Source organism: Pundamilia nyererei, unplaced genomic scaffold (genome assembly GCF_000239375.1).
Source record: "Pundamilia nyererei isolate P.nyererei 1_Seehausen unplaced genomic scaffold, PunNye1.0 scaffold00046, whole genome shotgun sequence".
Lineage (NCBI taxonomy): Eukaryota > Metazoa > Chordata > Actinopteri > Cichliformes > Cichlidae > Pundamilia > Pundamilia nyererei.
This window is the reverse complement of record NW_005187447.1, coordinates 1,466,304-1,473,860: the sequence shown is the minus strand read 5'-3', so window position 1 is coordinate 1,473,860 and position 7,557 is coordinate 1,466,304.

Sequence of the window (7,557 nt, the reverse complement as noted above, 5' to 3'; positions counted from 1 at the left end):
TATTATTATTATTATTTTCTTAATTAATTATTTGGAAAATTTATAAAATAGAAATAGAAAACATTTAGAAAATAGCGATAATTTCTGTCACAAGTACTAAGTCCCCTGTGTTTTTATATGCTGTTAGGTAATTTAAATGTATAACAATCATTATGCATTAGTTAGTTAGTGCTGGATAGGTTTCACATGAAGACATTTTAACTCATGGCATGACTGTGCTCTCACATAAAAATAATGAGGCACAATATTTGTCTCTGCAGCAGAGTAAAAGTAGAAAACTGCATGAAAAGAAAAGAATTAAGCAAAGCACAAGTAGGCCTATATGCAAATTTCATTTAATATCCAAGTGATTTAAAATTATTTTTATGCAACTAATTAGCTAATTATTAAGGAACTAATAATTGTTAAGAAACCATTGTTAGAACTGGATCTGTAGTTTTATATTTTTAACCAGATAAAATTTATTGAGCTTCTTCATTTCAGGTGTGTCCCTGGTGCCTCATTTCTCTGTCCAATAACCTTGTAAATAACTTCTAATGTAATTTTACAGCTCAACCATGAACTACTAAAACACTTCAGACATCTTTGTATCTCCCTAAAAACTATCTTGGGTTAAAGTTTCTGCTGTTTGCCATTTCCTCCACTAGAGAGCCACAAAGCACAGCAGGTTGTTCTTTTTCTTTGTGTTTTTACGGCAGTTCACATCTTTTACATTTGCATTACTGCCTCCTTCTGTTATAAATAGTTAACAATTATTAATTGTTTTTGCAGATGTCCAAATTAGTTTACAGTTTCTGGAAATAGTTCATTTTGATCCCTCTACTAAGTTAACAGATGAAGTATATTTTTAGCCCTGCTCCCTTTTATGCTTTCCTCTAACAATAACTGTTATTGCATCTTCATGCCTTTTGTATTACATAAGAATAACAACTGTTTCTGTTTCATGAAATTGATGCAATATCCAGTGAGATGTTTAAGTAAGTGCAACCAACCCCCTACTTTATAACAGAAATGTTTGCATTTCTGTTGCCTGTGTTTCAGAATCTCTCTCAACTCTACTGGTTCTCCATGTGTTATTTTTATGGATAAACACTCTTCTCACTGAATTAAATTTTTGAGTTTGCTGGTACATGAATACTGCATTTTCCCTTGATTAAACAATACTGAACAATATTTCATAAACCTAAATCCTTGTGGTGTCTGGCATCTTTTCTTTTCTGTTTTGTAACCTGCTCATTCTAACATGAGCAAAAAAAACAAACAAACCCTAATTTGACTCCAAAACAATGCACACTTATACTATCTGACACTTTGCTTCTGAAGCCACTTTGATGATGGGGAATCATTACTGCTGCTCCTGTTAAATCTGTGTGACTTTTTTAACCCAAATGTAAAACACTGGTCTTGTGGCCATTTAGTATGTTGTTTATCTCAAAATGTAAACAAAACATTTTAAAAACGGTTGTTAATTTCTCTGTGTGAAATCTGACAAGGTATTACATCATCATATATCAAGATAAAATGTACCCCATTCATTTGAAAAAAATAACAAAAATAAATATATAGCTTATCGCAGATTTTCACTTGGTTATTCAAATTAAATCAAATGATGAGTATTCTTGTTATAATATTTTTATCCTACTTTTATCTTCTTTTGGGCTGAAAAAGAATATATAAATGACTTTTTTTCATGGTAAAACAAATGCTTCACTTTCTAAAAATGTCCTAAATGCAGACAATGACAGCGAGAACTTTATTTAAATTTACTTCTACTGGGACTCTCATGCTACTGGAGTATCATGTGCAAGAACTCAGCAGACTGATACTGACAACCAAAAACCTTATACAAAATCACTATAATCTAAATTATTCATGCTGTATGTCTGCCAAATCACAGGTGAAAGTATCTCATGGTTTTAAGAAGAAATTGTGTTTTTCAGTTGTTTCTTTGGTTCAAAGAAGCGGCTGGGATGTGTGGGACCTTGAACTCTGCTGAGATAACAGACACAATGTTACTTTGCTTGTGTTTGCTGTTGTTATGTGCTATGAGATTAATGTTTTGTTCATCAATTTAACTCACGTCAATCATTTTATTTTTAGTAGCATAAATAAAACGATTTAAACAAAACAGACTAGAACCCAAGTGCTGCACAGCAAGTAAAATCATTGAGGCAAATATGACTTTTTTCTACTAAAGTTTATAAATAATAATCTTAACCGTTATAAATAGGAAAATAAAACTTTTGAAAGCAATTACCTTAAGCATAACTTCTATTATTTACAGTCGCTGGCGTGTTGGTTTCTTCATTTTAAGTCTGCACAGATATCACGATTAAGTTCTCAAGTTACTGTATCTATAAAACCAGTTAGACTGCACTGTTACACCAATCTATACTGATATCACGATTAAGTTCTCAAGTTACTGTATCTATAAAACCAGTTAGACTGCACTGTTACACCAATCTATACACTGTGTTTGCTGGCTTTGCTTCACTTCATACAGTCTGTGTGAACTGGCAGTAGAATATGCCTGAATACCTATTTTCCTCAAATATTTTAACTGGAGATAGAGTTTGTCCATTCTGACTTCTGCTGACAGCTCGGGGACGTTGAGGAGAGAGATATAAGCAAAGAAGTAAATCAAGCTCATGAAAAGTTAGCTTTCATAGATTAAAGCTTGATAAGTTCATGCATAAAATACTGATATGTTATATTAATAATTTTTTAAAATCTTAAATATAATAAATCATTGATATAATTAAGATTACACTGTTTATTGCCCATTATTGCTATTATTTTTGTGCAATAATATTAGCATTTATGGAACAGGGAAAATAAATGTCATAAACACAATAAAACCAGTTAAACCTGAGTTATGTTTGGCCAGAAGGGCAAAATGGATTGAATTCCTGCAGGCTATCAAAAACACATCACACACATATCAAATGACTCAAAATTCCACTTCAAACTGTTTTGTGTACCTTGAACATAAACAAGAGGAAAAACTGCTCAACAAAGCAATTTTTGTTTTTTCTCTTTATTCTTAAGTCTTGTTGACGTTGCAGTTATATTCTTGATCTTCTCAGCTAAAGGTATGGATATAAACAAACGGGTAATTTAGTTTTGTTTTTAAATGGTTAGGATTAGGTTGTGTGGTCAAAGTAGATCAATTCAGTCTGAAGTGAGACATGAAGTTGTGGAAGGCAGGAAGCTCACTGTGATTGATATTCCTGGATGAAGGAGTTGTGTTTCCCTCTCTAAGATCCCAGACGGGGACAATCAAAGGTTTAAACTGCCTAGACCAAATACTTTTCTCCTCGTTATTCCAACAGACTCAGCTTTCTCTGTGGAGCAAAAGATGAGTGTGGGGGAGCACATGAAGCTCTTGGGTGAATGGGTTTGGCGATGCACTATGCTGTTCACCTTTGGGGATTTCCTCTGGGAAAAGACAATAGAAGAACACATCAAAAGCGAGGGAGAGGCACTCAAGTGGTTAATAGAAAAGTGTTTGAACAGGTACCATGTATTTAACAACAAGGACAAGAGTAACTTATCTCAGGTCACAAAGTTGCTGCAGAAGATGGCAATGGTGGCAGTTACTACAAGGTAGAAGAGCACATTTTCCGGGTCATCAAAGAGAAGCAAAAGGAGGTAGGTGAGAGGGCAGAAGAGAGAAGGAAGAAGGCCGAGGACCAAAGACATGACATGAAAGCACTCATTCCAGGTGAGTTTGACAGAAGGTGCACTCGAGCAAAAGCTTCCTGTATTGAATGCTCTTGCATCCTTGTGCAGATTACTGCATAGGCAGCACAGTACATAGTTTCAGTCCAGGAAAACATCCACCACATGAAAGTCTTGTAAAATGACAAACTTTTTTTTTAAGTACAGGTGGAGAGATGTCATAGGGGAACTTTGTAAATGTTAAAAACTTAAAACTTAACTTAAAAACTTAAAAACTCTTTTAGAAAGCACAGAAAATGAAAAACTGATCTATAAAATGTCAGGTTAAATAATATCTTGAGAAGCCACAAAAAATATGAATTAAAAAAAAGTGATTTTTCTTTTCTCAATGTTGTTATAGATGTCAGTATGGTGTATTGCAAATGTCCACTAAAATATATCGGAACTATGGGAATTTAATCATTGTATCTGAATTTAATAACTTACATGAACTTACATGTGAGCTCCAAGCCTAATAACTGTATTGTCCGATAACAGAAGAGATAAACTACTCCTACAGATGATTCTTCTGGGAAGCCGTAATGTTGGGAAAACCTCTGTAGGGAACACTATCTTGGGGTACAAAGACCAGGAAGATGGAAAAAGAACGCCAAATTCTGTTGCCTGTCGGGGTTTTGTGGCTAAAACTGAAATCATTCTTGTTGACACACCAGGCTGGTGGAAAGGCTTCCCTGTGTTCGACACTCCTGAAGTGATCAAAGATGAACTGATGCGCAGCATCTGTTTGGGCCCCATGCCTTCCTCCTGGTGATAGATGCAGATGCGTCATTTAATGCTACACACTTAGATGCAGTGACATCACATGTGGAGCTTCTTGGTGATGGAGTGTGGAGACACACTATTATAGTTTTTACCAGAGGAGACTGGCTAGAAACAAACAGCATAGAGCAGTACATCGAAGGAGAGGGGGAGGCCCTACAGTCTCTAGTTGAACAATGTGGAAATAGATATCATGTAGTTGATAATAAGAATGCAAGTGATGGTACACAAATCTCAGAGCTGCTGGAGAAAATCACTGAGACTGTGGCAGCAAATGGGTGGGGCTACTTTGTTCCAGACCAGCAGATATTTCAGACCCTCGAAGAGAGAAGAAGGAAGGTGAAAGAAGGAGCAATGCTGAGGCAAAGTCAAGTCAAGGCCACACGAGAATCCCTTGGAGGTATGCTTCACTATCACCTAGCATCAGTGTCACAAGTAAAAACGTGCCGCAATGTCAGCGCTGTTTCCACACCCTCATATTAAATAAATATTAGAGATGAACAAAACACAGAAATATACTTCAAAAGAACAGCAGTACCTTTTGTTGAAAATGCTAGAGGATATGAGTGACTGTAATAGACACGGTATGGTTATTCAGTAATGATAGCAGTATAGTGTCTGTCACATGTCAAATAACTTGGCTTTAACACAATGTCCAGGTAATTACATCTTACCGAACTCAGAAACGACCACCCCTCACCCCTCAAAATGGACAATATAGACAGAAGTGTATAATCTTACCAGTGACAGAGCATCCTCACTCAGATCATATGCAACATGACATTTTCCCATTTCACTTTGCTCTGACAGCTGTCTTCTTCTCAGTTTCCAGTAATAAGCTACAGGAACTGAGAATAATACTGCTTGGTCAGAAGACTGTTGGAAAGAGTGCAACAGGAAATACTCTCCTGCATAAAGAAGTCTTTGCATCTAGTCAGAATGAACAATGTCAAGTGCAAGAGGAGGAGGTTTCTGGCCGACGAGTTGAGATTTCACTGAGCCCAGTAGGAGTTCATGTTACTCTGCTAGTCATTCCTTTGGACCTGACATTCAGAGATGACATCCACCTGAGAAATGAGGAGAAGTTCAAGAGGAAGCGGCTGAAACAGGAGGAGAGAGCTGGAGTTGATGATGGGGTTCAAGGAAACACTCCCTGAGCTGCAAAATGACATCAAGGAATGTGTGAGACGCATGAAATACAAGTCACTGAGTGAGTATTAAGATGCAAGAATAACAAATCAGGGGTTACTAACTGAAAAATGTCAGTTGAAGTGAGGCTGTGGGTGGGTGTAGAGTGAAGAGGTAATTATTTTGGTACACTGGCTCTATCACTTGTATAGTAGTGCTACGCTGTAGGTCAGAGTGGGATAATTATTAGGGATGGGACTGGAGAACTGGTTCTCTCCTAGTAGTTCAATGCCGCCCAAAGCCCAGCAGCCAGACCCGGAAGTTCAACAGGTAAAAGTAGTGATGTGCATTCAGGCTGTAGGGATATTTGTTGGCGTGTGTTACTGTAGCCTATAGGTTTATATTGTTACCTGGTAATCATGAGACAATGTGTTTCAGGTCATTTTACAGAGAAACGTAAGAGTAATGTTAAACAAATTACTTTCTCCTGGGAGTAATTCAGCAATGTACTGGATTACTTTTGTTTGATTAATGACCCCAAAATCTCGTCACAACAAAGAGGGGAAATACGTCCAGCATGTGCAACATTTGAGCACATAGAATGTAATTAATTTGGACGAATGTATATTCGATTTTTAATGTTGTATGTTATTTTTGTATTGTTTTAATCATATGCTTTGATAAGCACCGTCACATGAGTTGCCAATTCCATGTCTACATGCCTTAAAGCCTATGTGCTTATGCTAGAGTGAGTTCCTGAAACAGCAGAGGGAGCTCAAAGTGTGCTAAATTTTGTCCAGGTTGGAAATCACCTCCACAGTGCTCCTGGCCAGTTGTTCTATGCAAGTGCAAATGTTGGCTTAAGCATTATTAGATGTAATGGTGTACACATTTCAGCACTATAAGAGCCAAATCTGCACCTTTATTGATGGCCAGTTCCCTTTGTAGGAGTATTGTAGAACTCAGGGTAATCAGAGCCTAATCATTTCAATTCAGTTAAATAAATCATTTCAGGTATTACATCTGATAAATAAAAGGACCTTCATGTAAACACTATATAATTTCTTGTTTCTTTTTCCCAAGGAGTCACATTGTGAAGATGGTACAAAAGATACTATTAATCCTCACAAACAGTAGTTTATCTGAGATGTATGTTAAAAGCTTTTTACCTTATCATATTCAGCAGTAGTAAATGGCCTGTATTTGTATAGCGCTTTACATGTTCAGTCATCCACCCATTGGTGATGGCAAGCTACAGTCACAGCTGCCCTGGGGCGCACTGACAGAGGCGAGGCAGCCGGACTCTGACCACCACCAGTAGGCAACGGGTGAAGTGTCTTGCCCAAGGACACAACGACCGAGACTGTCCGAGCCGGGGCTCGAATCAGCAACCTTCCGATTACAAGACGAACTGCCAACTCTTGACCTACGATCGCTCAGTAGCATTAATAAACATTTAGAGAGAGGTATACCGTTTGTCTTGTCAAGCATATGTTTCATTTTTATTTATTTATTAACTCCATGCGTTGTGTTAGATGTCATGATTCAGTTTAATAGTGATTTTAAAGAGTAGCTGTTTTAGAAAATATTTATATTTTAAAAATGACTCCAATAAATCTTATGATTCTGTATTCCTTGTAAAGGTAAATAATATAATTGTCTTCATTAATTATTATTAACTGAAAAACTGTGCCAATTCTCAATACTTTTATATTTATGATAATTTTAGCATGTTATGGGATTTTTATTTCTTTGCTAGAAAAAGTAATTTCAGGAGAAGGTACAACAATGTGGAAAGTTTCTCACTTGATTTAGCAGAAGCTGAGATTAATATCTATCTATCTATCTATCTATCTATCTATCTATCTATCTATCTATCTATCTATCTATCTATCTATCTATCTATCTATCTATCTATCTATCTATCTA